Below are 20,175 nucleotides of genomic sequence, written 5' to 3'. Positions count from 1 at the left end.
AATGTGGTACAGTCAGCAGGGATAGTTCTGGTGTCCTACTACTCAAGTTCTGCATTTTAAAAAATGTGACATAAGCCTAAGTGACTGTGCTATTTTTATTTGTTTATCTGTCTGGTGCTGGTGAAACTTTGAAACTATGTATAAATGTGTTCATATTTGCTGTATTAAGAACATCAAGTTCAATATAAAAACCACCTGAGCCCTATAAATTATTGTCAGTTATTTATATCATTTCATTACCCATCTTTTTGGACTATTTCACCTCATTCTTGATTTCTTCATGGGAAAATGCAGTCTTTCTCCTGATGATTTGAATTCATGTCTAACTAGATCTCATGTATTTCTGTATCAGAGACATTCTAGTCCTGTGACTTCTCCTTTCAACTCTTTTGAATATACTACTAAAAAAAAATCACACCCCATTGTTGATATTTCCGTAACAGAAAAATTTAAGCTGTATATATGGGCCAGAACTAGAACACTGGGTCCCAACCCCACTGAATTTTAAAGACATTGGAATCCAGATCCAAATTTGGATCACAACTTCCTGATTTAAGCTGATCTCTATAACAAAGTTGCGTCTCTACTCCTGCCCTTTTACTCACTTAAGTTTCTCAAGAGGAAATATACACTATAACCACACACCCGAGATTAAAATCATGTAAGCCTCAGGAAGGTTATCACTGTGCCTGTACATTTGTTGAACTTAGTGATAATTTTGAGTCTGTGCAAGAATGACCCCAAAAGCTTAGTAACGGTGTGGTGGGCCGGCTGCCTCACCCCCATGTGAGAGGGGCTAGAGTAGGCCAGAACGGCTGTGCAAGCTGGCAACCAATTAGAAAAGGGCTTACTGAGACCCAATAAGAGCCAACATTAGAGCCAGCCAACTCATGACATTCTTCTGTTTCCACTCCCTTACTCAGCCTCCTGCTGTGCATGCAACTCTTCTCTGTAATCTGTTTCCATTCTTTGCTCCCAACATCTCATACAGCCAAGACTTTGCTGCTCCCAACTTGCCAGGCAGCTACTCTGGCATCTCTCCAGCTTCCCTGTTATACTCTGCTCTCAGCTCACCATGTAGCTTTTCCAGTTTCCCTGGTCAGTTGTCACTTTGCCATGACGTTCCTAGATTACACACCATAACAACAAGCTCTTCCCACCATACATAATATAGAAGTGTCCATCAGAAAATCCATCATCATTAAGTCTGCTTTATGTACCCAGCTTTCCAGCCATTCTGAACAAATCAAAAATCTATTATCTTGAGTTTAGAGTAAGGTTACAAGGTTCTGTAACTCTTATTGAATTATTCACATTTAGGCTTGTCAAGTCTTTTATTTTCTCTCACACATGTCAGATATAATAAAAACCAACCAATAAAAAACAAACAAAACAAAACAAAACCCTAAGCTGGGTATTTTGAGTCCTGTGCTTAGACTCATAAAAATTTTCCTGGTCCTTCTGATTCCTAGACAACCCATGCTGCATTTCTTTTCAGACAAAAACTTCTTTGTAAGTGAATCCATTTGTCTTCTGAACACTTAACTACTTAGGGTGGGATTTTCAAAAGCCCTGGGCTTTGGCCTAACTCTGCTACCATTGTAGCAGTAGATCAGTGCTGACAGCCTTTGAAAATTTCACCTTAACTTCTAGTAGTAGTGTCATAGAGCAAGTAAATGGTTGATTATGTCTGTGAATAAAGTTAAATTAGACACACCGGCATGTATACAGTAAGAGGAGTTAGTATTCATTGCCAGTAAGTGGAGAAAATGGACACAAATTAGAAACCCAACTAAAATTGTCAAGATGCATTTATGAAAACTGGAAGATTTTTCAAACTATGCTTCTGTATTTTTCATAGTGATTGGATGTGACAAAAAAAGCAACTGGCAGAAAATGAAATTGCTGCTAATTGTGAGTGGCTGGGAAGTCCAACAAATTAATAGTTGTGAACTGTTCACTGATCCGGAAGAAATACAGAATGTCTCATGAGGGGAAAGTGAAGTCTGACTGCACCTGCACACCACAAAATTTAAAATATGAAGCACAATCCAAAAAACTAGAGTAGGGGGAAGTTCAGGTAAATGTTACCAGAACATTGTGAGAGCAAGTAATTAATAGTATAGATGTCTGAGCTCTTGTACTACAGCCATTTAAAAAAAAAATTCATATTTACTGGTTATTTTCTAAACAACTTCTACACTAGAGCTAAAGTAACACCCCGCCATTATCTAAGTACAGATCTTAGAGCCAAATCTTCAGTCCAAGTACACCTGGCTGGCAAAGGGAGATTCCATGGGGAAAGAAAGGACCTAGTCTTTCCCTTCCCCCCCAACTCAATAGCACTGCCAGTGTTATAGCTATACTAGCATCCAGGGCCGGCGTTACCATTTAGGCGACCTAGGCAATGGCCTAGGGCTCCAGAATTTTTGGGGGCGCTATTTTGCCAGGGGGGTGGCACGCGGCTCCGGGGGACCTATCGCAGTCATGCTGGCAGATGGTCCGCTGCTGTGGCGGCTCCGGTGGAGCTGCCGCAGTCGTGCTGGCAGACGATGCGCTGGTCTAAAGGCTCCGGCAGACCTACTGCAGTCATGCCTGCGGCAGGTCCAATGGAGCCTTTAGACCGGCAGACCGCCCACCGGCACGACTGTGGCAGCTCCACTGGAGCTGCGGGGGACGGCGAAACGGCTGTCCACCTAGGGCGTCAGAAACCCTGGCACCGCTACTGCTATCATCCACTTCAACTGCAGCCGCTGCAGCAACGGTTTGACCAGGAACTCCATGTATGCCTGGATCCACCAACCAAGTGCCTCTTAATGGGCATTTAGGGAGCCTCCAGGAGGATTAGTGCTATCGCAAACAGGAGTTGCAGACTTCCAGCATGAATTCCTATATCCTGCACATCCTCTGCATAGAGTATCTGTATTGGCTGCAGGGAAGCCAGGACTTTCTGCCTACGGAGAACAGAGCTAGGGTTTGCCCTCTAATAACTGTAAGCCTCTCTAGTATAGCGTGTTTGTTCTCTAGTGAATTGAACCCATTTGTGTCTTTATTTTTTTAGATTTTTAACTCTGTAAGGCAGGAACTTGATACCTAATGTTCCAAACCATATGTACTTACAGCACTGTATAAATAACTGCATTTCTTACGATTTGGCACCAAGATAATAAAGGAATTTGTACAGGTGCTTGGAAATACTTTTCCCACTGGGCCAAGCAATACAAATACTTTCACTCTCATGGTTCAGGCATAAGCCAACCTATAACTTACACAGGTTAAGACAAAAGTTTCCCTGTGGATAGCTTATTTCATGATTGCCTACTGTAAAGTTTCTTATACCATCCTCTGAAACAGCTGGTTGGTGCTGCCCAGTAGAGCCTGCGTGGGACTTTTTAAAATCCCACTCCCGCTATTATGGCAGCAGGTCCTGTTTAGGGCTCTACTGGCCACTTTTGGAGGCAGGATATTAGACCAGGTGGACCACTGGCCCTAGGTGGACTTAGCCTAATCATTCCTTATTTTAGTTATGCCCATGGCTATAATTACTGGACTGTCTCAGAGGCAAAATGACAGTGGAACCAGGTAGGTAGATTAAAATTGCTTGTGGGAAATTTACATAAAACTAATAGAGTGTGTGCACTCCAAGGAATAGGAGCCAAAATTGCAGAAACAGGACTAAATAGGGCTTCTGGTGAGATCACCAAGAGAGAAAGCAGCATAACTCCAGATCTCCTGACTGCCCCAATGGTGGAATCAGACAAATAACACAATCTAATATTAAGGCTCCACTAGAGTCTCTGGCCCCATTTAGAGATTTTCTTGTGGCCCACGTATGCTGACTGTGTGTATATATAAGGGCCACAAAGCTAGTAAATCTGGACCTTAAAAAATACTCATGGCAAAGGATCAGAAGTATTGCTCCTTTTAGAGTCAGAGAGCAATCCAAATAGAAGATCCATAAACAGAGAGAGCCCACAGAGCACGGACACAAAAACTTCAAGACTCAAACTCTGCTAAAGGATCTCTTGTAGTTTCAGTGCTTGGACTTTCAAATTAGGCAGGAAATGTTATCAAAAGAATGGCATAAAGGGACTACTGAGATAAATAGAGATGAGTATGCTTTGATCTTGACTACTGAAGCACAAAAAATAAGATGAATCTTCAATTAAATAAATAAATAAAGCAAAAACCTACCTGCCTCCTTCCCTTCTCATTGGCACAGCTGTGATTGATACTGGTCTGTATCCCTGCTCACATGGATAGGCAGTCCTTCAGCCAGTTCAGTTACTGAGATTTGCAGATTATTTTCCTGTGAGTAAAACAAAAGGCTTTGCTCTAAAAAAATGACAGGTTAGGGAATGGATGGTGGGAACACAGCAACCTGCCAGATGAATGCCATTTACAGGAAACAAAGAGCAGCTCTAAATCCCATGGATGTGGAACACATGATAGGAACTATAGTGGTGCAACTAATAACTATTGAGATTGTGACTTTAGAACATATGACTGTGGTAGCTGAATGTCTGTGAAAATATAGTATCTTAGATGTCTATATTCCTGTCTTTATTCCCCATTAGTCTGCTCTCATTTGTGTTGAGAGTCTTATCTAGCTATCTTAAGCCTTGATCTTGCAAACACTTCCCACTGGGCATAGTACCTATTACTAATTGGGAGGTGTTTGTATGATCAGTCTAATAGATTGCAAGTTCTAGAGGAAAGGAAAAGTATCTTTCTCTATGTTTCTAAAGGGCTTTGTAACTTATAGCACTATATGAAGTATTTGTATTAACAACCATAAATTATAATATGGATTGAATTCATGGAATTAACTTTTGTCTTCTGGGACTCTATTTTTTAAGGAGGTTTTATTTTTAAAAGGCAAATCTAAAAGCACTTTACAAAACCTGGTCTCAGTCCCAGCCCTGGCTACTTTGTTCTGTTTTCAAAGCAAAGCTGCCCTAAAAGGGTAGCTGCAGCTCCTCAACAAAGGGGAATCCTTGGATAGCACACAGCTGCAATGGCCAGCTCCATAGCCCTCCACATTTGGGGCACATCAGGATCAGGGCTTCAGAAGGCAGGAGGGGGTCTCACAGAACGTATGCTACTTCTCCTGGTTCTCAGCTGGCACAGCTGTCCCTACAGGAATGCTGCAACTGATGTAACCCAGAGTAGCCTCTAGAGTCAGCCCCATTCTACTCAGCTGTGCTGAGTACTTAACTCAGTTGAGCATCAGACCACTTAATGATGCTTTACAATACCTCTGTGAGAGGCAATAGGTATTATTACATGTGTTTTACAGATTGGAAAATGGAGAGACATAGATTAAGGCCCAGATCCATATGGGCATTTAGGCTTTCAAACCCTGGTTTAGGCTCCACTATGATTCACAAAACTCCTGCTCGGGTATTGCCTAATCCTATAGGTGCCTAAGCTAAATTTTCAGGATACACGTTCTGTAAGAGCATCAGTTTCTGTCTCTGAGCACATGCAGCGCTACTACCTCACTCTAAGCATCTGGACATCATCTCTCACCTAAGCCTAAATGCAATCCCTGAACCAGGGGAAGATAGAAATTCACCCACCATTCTTCTATGCAGGGCACATCTTACAAACATTTCAGCCAGTGGTTAGAGCACTCATCCAGGATATGGGAGACCCAGGTTCCAGATCTCTGCCTGAGGGAGAGAGAGGATTTTAACAGGGCTCTCCTATGCCTCTTAGGAGAATGGATATTCTGATGTGAGTGTCTCTCAGTCTCTCCTGGTGAAGCTATTCCACTTTGGTAAAAAATTAAATATTTTATTTAATTGGAGTAGGAAGATTGGACCCTGGGTCTCCCATGTCCCAGTTGGATGCCCTGACTACTGGGCTATAGAGTCACTCTCTCTTTCTGGCCCAATGACACTCTGGAGTGAGGAAGCCCCACATCAGAATACCCAATGGCTCAGTGGTTGGAGCACTCACCTATGAGGGGGAGACCCCAGTTCAAATCCTTTCTTCCCTACAAGACGGAAGGGAGATTTGAACCTGGATCTCCCATATTCTGGGAAGTGCATTAACCACTGGCCTGAAAGTTATAAGCAGGGAGGCATCACCACTTTATCCTCCTCTCCTCATATTGTGTGTGCCTGTTGGGTTTCTGGGCCCTCATACTGTGTGTAGCAAGTCATTTCTTACAAGAAATGACTTAGGCACCTCCATGAAGCCTGGACTTTGGCTTCTAACTCAGTGAGAGGGGCAGGGTTTAGGACACATCCCTCTTGTCAGCATCTCCATTGGCTAGCTTAGGCAGCTCCCCACCTAGTATGCTGGCTTTTGTGGATCCCATTCTGAGGCACCTGTTTCTCCACATTCATCATATAGGGACCCTACCCATCTAGCTCAGGCTTTCTGGATCCCATTGCTGTTCCAGTGATTTCCTAGGCATCTAAAAGTTAGGTGTTACAATGCTATGTGTTGCAATGCCTAGGGCCCCTTGAGGATCTAGGCACAAGTGACTTTTGCAAAGTCATCTATTAAGTCAAGAAAGCCAGGAGACCAAACTCTTAGGCCCATTTTCTAGCTACTAGGTAACAACATGTCTCTGGGCCAGTTGCTACAATAGGTCTGTTTTTGTGTGTGTCATCTTTGTCCGGCTTGTCCTCATCTGTCCCTCCACGAATGCAAGTCAATGCCACAATATTCCATTTTGTTGCAAGCACATTCTATCCATTTCTGGGCCAAAGAGTTTTGTCATGAGATTAGCCCAGTGTATTTTTGGTCTGCCAAGGAATTGCTTGTAGTCTCTGGTGATCCAGTCACTGATGTGGGTTCTCCACTATTGCCTTGCTTGAGGACTATATGACCCTCTCATCTCTGCTTTGTGTTATACATCACCTGCACTACACTGGTCACCTCTGTATGCCTTCTGATCTCCTCATTCAGTATATGATCATGGAGCAATATATTGCACATTTGCTTTTCCATTGCTCTCTAGGTGACAGCAAATTTTCTTCCTCTGCTTTTGCCATTGACCAGCTTTCCACTCCATATATCATTGCTGGCAGAACAGTGGAGTTAAACAGTTCTTTCCTTTTTCTCATGGGCAGTTCATCATCCATTAGAGATATGTTGTTTTTTTGTTGAAACTTGCCCACCCTGCCTTTTGCTTCCTACTGCATTCCCCTTCCAATGAGTTGTCTCTGCTCAGCTGCTGACCCAAATAAATATATTTGTCGACCTCCTTGATTACTTTCCCATTTATAATGATGATTCCTGCTGCACAATGCTCGTTCCACATCCATTTCATCTTCGATGTGTTCCCTTCCAACCCGATATCATGTGAAAGTGTTTGCTGTTGCTGCAATTTGTTCTCCAGTTCTGCTGTGTCCTTTGCCAATATTACACAGTCATCAGCAAAGAGATGTGTTAACTGTACTCCATCAATTCTGATTCCTTCTTCCCAGGTCAATTTCATGAACAGCGACTCCAGTAGTGCTTCAAACAGCTTTGGTGAGATTGTGTTGCCTTGTCTGACTCATCTATGTATATTAATAATGAAAGAAACATTGAATAATGTTATCTCTGAACAATTGTGGTTAATTTCTTCCAGCAGGTCAATATACCTCAGGTCAATTTCGATTTAGTTAAGCATGATGAGTACAGCATTAATCTCCACTGAGTCAAATGCCTTTTTGTAGTCGAAAAATGCAATACACAACTGTACTTTATATTCCTTGCATTTTTCAATGAGCTGCTGAACTGAGTGGATATGGTCAGTTGCCAAATACCCTGAGCAGAAATCAGCTTGTTTTCTGCTTTTGTACATTTCAAGAGCCTTCTTAATCTTAGTATGATGTGGGTGAAGATCTTATACACTTGTGAGAGGAGTGTGACTGGATGGTTGATCAGTTCTTCTGGGTTGCCTTTCTTCATCAACAGTATTGTCTTCGATTTCTTCCATGCATCTGGAACATGCTTGCTATTGATGTAGATGGTGAATCATTGCAACAATGCTTTGAAGAGCGTGTCTGCCTCTACTTTGACATATTCTGGCCAAATATCGTCCACTCCTGGGCTGTCAAGGTATTTTTCCCCCAGTTTGAACTTTAGCGTCCAAAAGTGGGGACCTGCATGGACACTTCTAAGCTTAGTTCCTAGCTTAGATCTGATAGCGCCGCCACCAACCAAAATATAGTGTCTGGCACACTTTCTGTTCCCCCAAAACCTTCCCTGGGGAACCCAAGACCCAAACCCCTTGGGTCTTAAAACAAGGAGAAATAAACCATCCCCCCTCCTTTCTCCCTCCCAAACTTTCCCCTCCCTGGGCTACCCTGAGAGACTACACTGATCCAAACTCCTTGGACCTTAAAAACAGAGAGGAATTAACCTTTCCTCTCCCCCTTTCCCCCACCAATCCCTGGTGAGTTCAGACCCAATCCCCTTGGGTCTTAAACAAGGAAAAAAATTAATGTGGCATTTGCTATAAAAGAAATTATGAAAAGATATAAACCATCACATTACCATCTCCAGTTTTAGGAAGAACTTTCTCAGGAAATGTTTTTTTTTCTAATAATTGTTCACTCATCTGAATCTTGTTTAAATATTCTTGGGGTTGGAGATTCCATTGACCCCTGCTCAAAACTAATTTAAACTTCATTATCTAGCAATTAGCTCTGATAAGAAGATACATGTCACAAACTCCAACTTGGAGCACAGAGCAGGAAGTTTAGTGGACAGTGTTAAAAGTTCTTTGGGATTATAAATAATAAGTCACCAAGGACCAAATGGTATTCACCCACAGTTCTGAAGGAATTCAAAAGTGAAATTGCAGACTACACTAACTGATATATGTACCCTGTCATTTAAAATACAGCCTTTTTACCAGTTTGACTCATTTGAATCATTTCTGTACCAAAATAACTGGAGATAGCTATGTGTACACATTTTAAGGGCCTCAGAGGTGAATCCCGAGCAGTTATAAGGCCATAAGCCTGAATTCATACCAGACAAAGTTGAAGGAACAGGAATATGTCCAACATATAGAGGAACATATTTGTTGGGAAAGAAATCAACATGTTTTTGTAAGGGAAATTCATGCTCACCAACTACAGAATCTTGTAAAGGGTAAACATGTGGAGAAGGGGATCAGTGAATACAGTGTACTAGATTTTCAGAAAGCCTTTGACAAGTTCCCTCACCAAAAGCCCTTAAGCAAAGCAAGCCTGTCATGGAATAAGAGGGAAGGTCTTCACATGGATCGGTACCTGGATAAAAGATAGGATCAAGAGTAGGAATAAATGATCAGTTTTCAGAATGGAGAGGTAAATAGTTGTTTCCCCTAAGGGTCTGTACTGGTACCAGTTCTATTCAACATATGTACTCATAAATGATATGGAAAAAGGGGTAACAGTGGGGTGGCAAAATTTGCAGATAATACAAAACTACTCTAGGTAGTTAAATCCCAAGCAGACTGCAAAGAGCTACAAAAGATTCTCAAAATGGTGACTGGGCAACAAAATGGCAGATGAACTTCAATGTTGATAAATGTTAAAGTAATCATAATCCAATATACATATATCAATGATGGGATCTAAATTATCTGTTCCACTCAAGAAAGAGATCAATGGAGTCATTATGGATAGTTCTCTGAAAATATCCACCAATGTGGCAGCAGCAGCAAAAAGCTAACGATGCGGGATCATTAGAAAGGGAAGACATTAAAAGAGAATATCTTTGATACTGCATGCACATGTGGTCGCCCCATCTCAAAAGATATTATTGTGAACTGGAAAAGGTTCAGAAAAGGCAACAAAATGATTAGGGGTATGAACAGCTTCATAGGAGGAGAGATTAATAAGATTGGGACTTCTGCTTGGAAAGAGACGACTAAGGGTGGGAGATTATTATAAGAAGTCTATAAAATCATGACTTATGTAAGGAAGGGAATAAGGAAATGTTATTTATTCCTTCTCATCACACAATAGTACAATCAAAGTAGCGCACAGTAACTGACCTATAACGGACAGATTACACTCAAATCTATAATCAACAGCTGAACAGAAACTGGCCCTCATACTTTTACTTTTTCTACTAAATTGTACTCAATATATGTTAGTTGGATTTTTCAAAAAATATAATTGTCAAGCAGAAATTATCTTACACACTGTCCTCCACATGTATCTTAAATTGGACAGAAACAGCAACATTTTTCAAAGCTACAGAGTCTGATTCAGTTTGCAGTTTTCCAAAATGCACTGGACAGCCACGACCAGCTGCCTATTACATCATGCATGATTAGGAGAGTAAAAGCACTTTGGATGAATTCAACACTACAATGTAAAGAAAACATCTCCATTGAAAATACAAAAATTGCAGGTTGACAGTGAAGGAATTGAGGTAGAGTTGGAAATAAGAATAATTCCCCTGTTTTTTGCTTTGGTTGAAATCCTCGCTTCTACAGTTCAATAGAATAAAGAACTAGTTTATAGAAACTTGGTATAAAGAACAGTACATAATGTCATTGCTAATGTAGTTTGATTCTGATCCCTTTTGTGTCTTTGTTCTTACAAAAATACATACATTTAGAAATCAGAGTTTTGTTCACATTTGAATAATTGAAGCATGAAAACAGAGAAAGTTCCAGACTGTAAGATCATCAACATTTAGAATTTAATGTGATGAGAACAAATAAAAAGGATAACCACTTTAAATCCTCACTCCACCAGAAGATATAGGTAACCATGACTCCTCATAAGAGGAAGGAACCAAAGGACAAAAAAGAGAGGACAGATTGTAAATGTACATCTTTGAATTGGGAAAGAGTCCCAGTCTCTGATTTAGAGAGGAATAATTCTGCAGCTAAAGATTCCTTAAAGAGAGTCCAGGAATAGATTTAAAGAACTCAACCTTCCCTCAAACCTGAAGAGCCACTTGTTAGCATGAGTCAGAGGAGCACCAACAAACAGTTAGGTTCTCTCTTTCTTTGTATTGTCCAGCACTAGATAAACAAATGAGCGTAGGAAACAGAGCTCTCTAACTCTGAATACATCAACAGTAATGAGTTCCTGAAGAGCTACAAAATAGCTGTCTACTGGTGGGATGATGATATTACTCCAAAATCTTACAGATCAATTTGAATATGTAACCATGAGGGTGTAAAGAGGAGATATATGGCCTCTAAAAGCAAGCTTCCATAGTCATTCACAAACACTAAACCACCGGAATGTACAGCCCAGGCTAAAGGTAATAGTATGGGATGGTAATGACATAGTTTGTATAAGGAAATTACAGGAAATATCACAAGGGAATGTTTAGTAAGCGCACAAGACTAATCATTGCTCAGCAGATATAAAATGCTCCTGCAATTCAGATTTAGACTGAGAAGCTCAGACCTTCTGAAAACATTCATTTACATTAGGCACACTAGAGGCTTAACAGTCAGTAGCATAGTAGTTCCCACTCAACTACTGCAATCTCATTAGCATAGTCACTTCACGTAGTAAGTACTGCACAACGCATACAATCCATTTTTAGCTACTTAGTTCCACGTGTAACTTCAAAAATAAACATAATTTGTAATGGCCAATAAGATCCTATACAGGAACAAAGTAATTTTCTATGGTCCTTTAATCCTAACAACAAGAGATAACAAGAACCAATGCCTGAGTTGAATATAGACACAATGCAGACAGAGTAAGGTATCGATTTAGCAGTAAGGGAATACTCATTGAACAATTTTCAAAGATGGTGTGGATTCTCCCCATCCTGACAATTTTTTTAAATCGAGATTTGATGTTTTTCTAATGATATGCTCTAACTGCAGCAAGAACTGTGGACAGTCAGAATGAGAATCTGAGCCATTGTCCTCTTACTTTCCGTGTTCACTGATAAATGCATCAGAAAGCAAACTGCAATCTGCCATGGATCTAGAACCTGTATCAATAAACATACAAATTCAATGATAAATAATAATTAAGTAAACTTGTTTACAATCTAGATATAATCCATTTTGTGATGATGCACTAGAGTGGTCAGACACTTAAGCTTTTTGTGTCAAGAATGCAATCAGTGCAAATGAAAATAAAACCCTATGTAAAGTCAGAGTGTTACAACATTAAATAAATTCTACTAAAATCCCCAACAACAACCTGAATTAAGATTGAGAAGCATACCAATTGAAACTCGCATTTATTCATAGTTTGAAAAACACAAATAGTAAAATCCAGTTAATGTTTACAGTTAGGTACAAATTTAAAAAATAGGAAAAGAATGGAAAATCACCAGCTATGGTAACATAGGAACATACGAATGGCAACCATACTGGATGAGACCATGGTCCATCTAAACCCAGTATCCTGTCTCCAACAAGTGGCCTAATGCCAGTTCCCAGAGGAAATGAAACAGAAGATGAATCATCAGTGGATCCGTTCCTCTGTCGCACATTCCCACTTCTGGCAAACAGAGGCTAGAAAATACCATCCTTGCCCACCTGTCTAATACCATTGATGACCTATCACCATGAATTTATCTAGTGCTTTTTTGACCGGTATAGTGTGCCTTCACAACACTCTTCTGCGAAGAGTTCTACAGGTTGACTGTGCATGTGTGAAGAATATCTCCTTTGTTTAAACTTGCTGCCTATTAATTTCATTTGTGACCCCTACTACCTTGTGTGATGAGAAGGAATAAATAACATTTCCTTATTCCCTTCCTCTACATAAGTCATGATTTTATAGACTTCTATAATATATCTCCCACCCTTAGTCGTCTCTTTTCCAAGCAGAAGTTTCCCAATCTTATTAATCTCTCTCCTCCTATGAAAGCTGTTCATACCCCTAAGCATCATTTTTGTTGCCTTTTCTGAACCTTTTCCAGTTCAATAATATCTTTTTTGAGATGGGGCGACCACATGTGCATGCAGTAATCAAGATATTCTCTTTTTAATGGTCTATCCCTTTCTTTAAATGATTCCCGACATCGTTAGCTTTTTTGCTGCTGCTGCACATTGAGTGGATATTTTCAGAGAACTATCCATAATGACTCCATTGATCTCTTTCTTTGAGTGGAAACAGATAATTTAGATCCCATCATTGTATATGTATAGTTGGGATTATGATTACTTTACATTTATCAAACATTGAAGTTCATCTGCCATTTTGTTGCCCAGCACACCATTTTGAGAGATCTTTTTGTAGCTCTTTGCAGTCTGCTTGGGATTTAACTACCCTTGAGTAGTTTTGTATTATCTGCAAATTTTGCCACCCCCACTGTTTACCCCTTTTCCAATATCATTTATGAGTACATATGTTTGAATAGAACTGGTACCAGTACAGACCCTTAGGGCGAAAACAACTATTTACCTCTCTCCATTCTGAAAACTGATCATTTATTCCTACTCTTGATCCTAATCTTTTTATCCAGGTACCGATCCATGTGAAGACCTTCCCCTCTTATTCCATGACAGCTTGCTTTGCTTAAGAGCTTTTGGTGAGGGAACTTGTCAAAGGCTTTCTGAAAATCTAAGTACACTGTATTCACTGGATCCCCTTCTCCACATGCTGTTAACCCTTTCAAAGATTCTAGTAGATTGGTGAGAGGCTAATGAATCTTCCCTTAACAAAAACATGTTGATTCTTCCCCAACAATTATGTCCTCTATATGTCTGACATATCTGTTCTTTCAACCAGTTTGTCTGGTATTGGAATTCAGGCTTACTGGCCTATAACTGCCGGGATCAGCCTCTTGAGGCCTTTTTAAAAAATGGTGTCACATTAGCTATCCTCCAGTTATTGGTACAGAAACTGATTCAAATGAGTCAAACTGGTAAAAAGGCTGATTTTAAATGACAGGGTTACATACCACAGTTAGTAGTAGTTCTGCAATTTTCACTTTTTGAATTCCTTCAGAACTGTTTGGGTGAATACCATTTGGTCCTGGTGGACTTATTATTTGAATAAATCCCAAAGAACTTTAACACTGTCCAACTAAACTTCCTGCTCTGTGCTCAAGTTGGAGTTTGTGACATGTATCTTCTTATCAGAGCTAATTGCTATAGATACTATGAAGTTTAAAATTAGTTTTGAGCAGGGGTCATGGGAATCTCCAACCCCAAGAATATTTAAACATAAAGATTCAGATGAGTGAACAATTTATGAAAACAAACATTTCCCAGTGAGAAAAAGTTCTTCCTAAGAACTTGGAGATGGTTATAAGTGATGGTTTATATCTTTCAAATTTCTTTATTAAAAATGCCCATGAAATGTTGTAACTATGCATGTTCTTGTTTTGCCATTTAAATACTTATTCCTTTTTTTGAATTCTGCTAAGATTCTTAGCTCAGTGATGCATTGTGGCATTGAGTTCCACAAACTAATCATGCTTTATGTAAAAGATATTTCCATTGATCAATTAACATATGTTTGTGTGTCAGATTTCTTTGAATGTCCCCTTTGCTCTTTTATGAGTAACAGTACAGTAAGCAATGGGCCAGATCCTCAGCTGGTATGATTCACTGTAGCTCCACTTAAGCACCTGAAGCTACCATTTAATAAGCTGAGGATCTGGCCCTAGAATACTTTAAAACTTGAATCTCACAAGGTGAAAATGAGTAGTTTTGCTTCCTCCATTTCTGGCATTTTATAGGATATAATTATTATTCAATTCAATGAAATTTAGTTAATAAAATCCTGCATCAAAAAATGAGGTGCAGATTTCATAAGTTAATGATGTGCACTAAATGTGCAATTACTGTACGGGTGATTATTGAAAACTACTGAACCTGATTATTTTGTAATATTTGTTGTTGCTAGATTCTGTTGATGGCAGAAAAATAGGAATATAAATGTTATTCCACAGTTTATAAAATGTACATCTCCTCAACTGGTAGATAATGAAGCACCTCTGGAATCAAGTTAACTTAAGCCCTTGATATTACACCTATCTTATATTTCTTATTTGTCATACTAAGCATCAGTGATGCAGCTTAGAAGTCATTAATTCAGCAGCATCCCTCACACATTTGATTTTTCCTCATTTATTGATTGGAAAAAACATTGAAAACGCAATGGTTTTTAAGCTTTCTCTTAATTCAGTTTATCATCCATACTACTTATTGTCCAGTCTTCAGAATACACTGAAAAATCTGCCTCATGAATTCAAAAACAATAGTACTAGAGATCACTGCTGCTACATTCTTTTACAGTAAACACACACACAAGGACAGAATCAGTGAGGAAACTGTGAATTGATGGTGAGGAGGGCATACATGAAATTAGAAGGAAAGATGGGCGAAGAATACAGAACACTATGCAAAGAAATTTGTGTGAAGATCAACGAAGACTACAAAGACTTTAGAAAGAAGAAATTGAGAGAGGCAGCTGCAAAATAACCAGTCTGAAGGAAGGTAGAAAAGAGATGTTAGGGTGAAACAGATTATCCTGGCAGTGCTAAAAAAGATGAAAATGGTGAAAGGACATCAGAAAGGACCAGATGAATGAAATATGTACAAATTCTACAATGATCTCTACTCGTTGCATGTCCAATTGTCCAATGTATACCATCAAACAGCAGGCTACAGAAGAAGTTCCTGATGTTTATGTGGAAGAAATCGAATATGCAGTTCGTAACATAACGAGAGGGAAGAGCCCATGTCATAAGTGAAACAGATGATCAGTTATCAGAGGTTAATGTCTCTTTTACCTGTAAAGGTTAAGAAGCTCAGTGACTAGGTTAACAAAGGGAACCAAACACCTGACCAGAGGACCAATCAGGAAACCGGATTTTTCAAAGCTCAGGGAGGGAGGGTCTTTTTTTGGGTCCTCTGTCTTTTGTCTGGCTCTCAGCTATGAGAGGGATCTTTCTATCTGTCAAGCTTCTAATCTTCAGTTTCAAAGTTGTAAGTACAAAGGTAGAAAAAACAATAGGCTGTTATTGTTTTTTTTGTATTTACATGTGTGTAGTTGCTGGAATGTTTAAATTGTATCTCTTTTTGAATAAGGCTGTTTATTCATATTTTTCTTTAAGTAAGCAATAGCCCTGTGTATTGTCACTTGATGCAGAGATCATGTTCATGTGTTTTTCTTTCTTTTTTATATAAAGCTTTCTTTTTAAAACTTGTTTGAGTTTTTCTCTCTGGGTAGGCTAAGGAACGAAGGGGAGGGAATTCTCTTTGTGTTAGATCTACGGAGGGTAAAAGCTCTGCAGCACCAGGGAAGTGGGAGGGGAAGAGAGATAGAATCATTTCTGTTTCCTTGTATTTGGGTTGTCTCTTTGTGAAGAGAGGAGACATGCTTCTTGGTATTGTGATGTAAAGAGGTTGCATCAGTAACTCTCAGGTTAGCCCAGAGAGGAAATTCTGGGTGGGAGAGAGAGGGGAAGGGAAGTGGGGTTATTTCCCTTTGTTGTAAGACTCAGAGTCTCTGAGTCTTGGGGTCCCCCAGGGAAGGTTTTGGGGAGACCAGAGGGAGCCAAGCACCCTGGAATCCTGGCTGGTGGCAGCGAGATCAAGATCTAAGCTGGTAATTAAGCTTAGAGGGGTTCATGCAGGCACCCAGATTTTGGACGCTAAGGTCCAGATTTGGGAATGCTTATGATATGGTGCAGCGAGGTGGGAAGATAAGAATCCAGAAGCCAGTAGGATTATTATTTTTCTTTTCTCTGCTAGGGGCTTTTAGCAGAGAGAAAGGGTTTGGTTTTAAAAGTAGCCAGAGAGAGAAATTTTTTTTTCTGCTGCTTAGGTGCTTGCATTTTAAGCAAGGAGCCATTAAGGTGACAAAAGGGTCTTTTGTTAAACAATAGAATTTGATTGGGAATCAAGTACCCAGCAAACACACACACAAATAAGTGGGTTTTTTTTGGTTAATTTACATATCAAAGATTAGCTAGAAGAAAAAAGGCAGTTGCTAGGCAAACCCAGGAGACAACAGAGAGCCAGCAGTTCAGACAATAACACCAGAGGGCACCCCAACACAAGAAAACAGAAACCATGAGTTCCAAGGAAAGCCTGAAAAAGAACGAGCACTGCAACAAGCCATAGACAACGAAAAGAACATAGGAAATGGATGGAACTAATTAAGGCAGACAGATAAAAGAAGCCAAGAGGCAGCCCATAAAAGAGATCAAGAACAAAGCCAAAAATGCAGCTCAACGAAAGAAAGAAAACTACAAAAGAAGAAAGCCTACAAAGAAAAAACAAGAAGAAGAAATGCAGCCCACAGAAGACAGATAGAACTCCAGAGGGGAAAAACACCAACAAGAGAGTGAAAGAGAGGCCACAGAGAAGGCATGAACTGGAATTAGAACAGGCTAAGCAACAGAACCCAGCCAATCCTAACCACCCGTCGCCCAGTTGTTGTTCCACACCGCACAAGAAATTTCCCAACTACAAGGCAGGTGATGACACTGAGGCCTTCTTAGAAAATTTTGAAAGAGCCTGCATTGGGTACAGCATCTCTGAAGACCAGTACATGGTAGAGCTGAGGTCACACCTCAGTGGACCCTTAGCAGAGTGGCGGCTGAAATGCCAAAGGACAAAATGAACGATTATAAACTGTTTCAAACCAAGGCCAGATACAGAATGGGGATAACCCGGATCATGCCCGTCGGCGTTTCAGAACCCAAAAGTGGAAACCAGATGGTCATTTCCCAAACACGCCTACTACGTTGGAAAGAATTATAAGGCCTGGATATCAGGAACCAATGTTCAATCCATTGACGAACTGCACCTCCTCATACAAATGGAGCAGTTCTTGATGGTGTTCCTGAGGACATAACACGGTACATCCAAGATGGAAAACCCCAAAATCTCACCGAGGCGGGGGAGATTGGAGCCAAATGGATGGAAGTGGCAGAAAGCAAGAAAGCTACTGTAAAGGGAATGAAAACCCCAGGGGGCACACCGACAATAAACCTACAACCGAGGGCAACCCAAAACCCCACCTACAACCCAAGGAAAGCCACAGACACCCTTCTTCCACCTCACCAGTCTCCAGTAACTCACCTCGACCCAGTGACCCGTCAGCTGGAAGATGCTATAAAGTGTAATGAACTGGGACATATAAAGGCCAACTGCCCAAAGAACCCCACCCGGGTGCAAGTCATTACACCACCATCACACCAAAGATCCCCAGGCCCAGATACCTCTCAAAAATCCCCTTGGAGCGAAGGGAAAATTTGAGAGTGGGCGGAAAGAAGGTTACCGCGTGGAGAGACACGGGGCACAAGTGTCAGCTATCCACCAATCCTTCGTGGATCCCAAACTCATCAACCCAAAGGCCAAAGTGACCATTTACCCCTTCATGTCACAAGCTGTAGACTTGCCTACAGCTGAACTGCCTGTCCAGTACAAAGGCTGGTCAGGAATGTGGACTTTTGCAGTCTATGACAATTATTCCATCCCCATGCTACTGGGGGAAGACTTGGCCAACCAGGTGAAGCGGGCCAAGAGAGTGGGAATGGTTACACGCAGCCAAACCAGGCAAGCTTCCAGACCCATTCCTGTTCCTGAGCCGTCCACAGGGCCCCGTCTGTGTTACCAGAGACCCAGACAGAGGTAGTGGACCCGGATCCCTGCCAACGGCTGAACCAGCCACAGCACTCCAGTCCCAGGACCGGAACTGGAACAGCAACCACCACCACCAGCAATTGCAACCACATCTTCAACCTCAACGCCAGAGGGGGCCAGCGAGCCTGAACTGGCAGAAGCAACAGACAACCATACCGAAGAGGCTCAGCCAGAGCCTGAAATACCCCCAGGTGCACCAGCGAGAGAGCAGGTTCACCAGCAACGGAAACAACCCCATCACCTACATCGCTTCCAGAGGGACCAAGCCCAAGTCCACAGTCTGAGGAAGAACTGGTGTCCCCAGCCTCAAGGGAACAGTTCCAGACTGAGCAGGAAGCAGATGACAGCCTTCAGAAAGCTTGGGTGGCGGCACGGAGCACCCCACCGCCTCTCAGCTCTTCTAACCGATCCCAGTTTGTTATAGACCAAGGACTTTTATACAAGGAATTCTTCTGGTGGACACCAGAAGAATGGCAGCCGCACAAACGGTTGGTGGTTCCAACTAAGTACCGGGGAAGCTCTTAAGCTTAGCCCATGATCATCCAGTGGCCATGCTGGGGTCAGAACCAAAAACAGATTGGGAAGTCCTTTCACTGGGAGGGGATGGGCAAGGACGTTGCCAAGTATATCCAGTCTTGTGAGGTGTGCCAAAGAGTGGGAAAGCCCCAAGACCAGGTCAAGGCCCTCTTCTCAGCCACTCCCCATAATTGAGGTCCCATTTCAGCAAGTAGCTGTGGATATTCTGGGTCCTTTCCCAAGAAAGACGCCCAGAGGGAAGCAATACGTACTGACTTTCGTGGATTTTGCTACCCGATGGCCGGAAGCAGTAGCTCTAGGCAACACCAGGGCTAAAGCAGTGTGCCAGGCCCTACAGACATTTTTGCCAGGGTAAGGTTGGCCCTCCGATATCCTTACAGATTCAGGATCTAATTTCCTGGCAGGCACCATGAAAGACCTGTGGGAAACTCATGGGGTGAATCAACTTGGTTGCCACCCCTTACCACCATCAAACCAATGGCCTGGTGAAAGGTTTAATGGACTTTTGGGGGCCATGATCCGTAAAATTCGTGCATGAATACTCCATGACTGGGACCTAGTGTTGCAGCAGTTTGCTCTTTGCTTACAGGGCTGTACCACATCCCAGTTTAGGTGTCTGAACCTGACCAGAGGACCAATGGGGGACTAGATAACTTTCAGATCTTGGTGGAGGGAAGTCTTTGTGCTGTTTGTTTTTTGTTCTTTGTTGCTCTGGGGCTAAGAGGGACCAGATGTGCACCCAAGTTCTCCAATCTTTCTGAAACAGTCTCTCATGTTACACAATAGTAAGTACTAGCTAGAAAAGGCAGATTAATCTTAGTGTTTGTTTTCTTAACTTGTGAATGTGTATTTTGCTGGAAGGATATTTTTACCTCTGTTTGCTGTAACTTGAATTTCAGGCTGGGGGGGGAAGTCCCTCTAGTCTATATGAGCTGAATAACCCTGTAAACATTTTCCATCCTAATTTTACAGAGATAATTTTTACTTTTTTTTCTTTCTTTAATTAAAAGCTTTCTTTAAGACTACCACCTCGGATAATTTTTTTCCTTTGTTTTTGACCCAGGGGATTGGGTCTAAACTCACCAGGGATTGTGGGG

The sequence above is a fragment of the Chelonoidis abingdonii genome, chromosome 5 (assembly GCF_003597395.2).
Source record: "Chelonoidis abingdonii isolate Lonesome George chromosome 5, CheloAbing_2.0, whole genome shotgun sequence".
Taxonomy (NCBI): Eukaryota; Metazoa; Chordata; order Testudines; family Testudinidae; genus Chelonoidis; species Chelonoidis abingdonii.
This window is presented reverse-complemented; position numbering follows the sequence as displayed.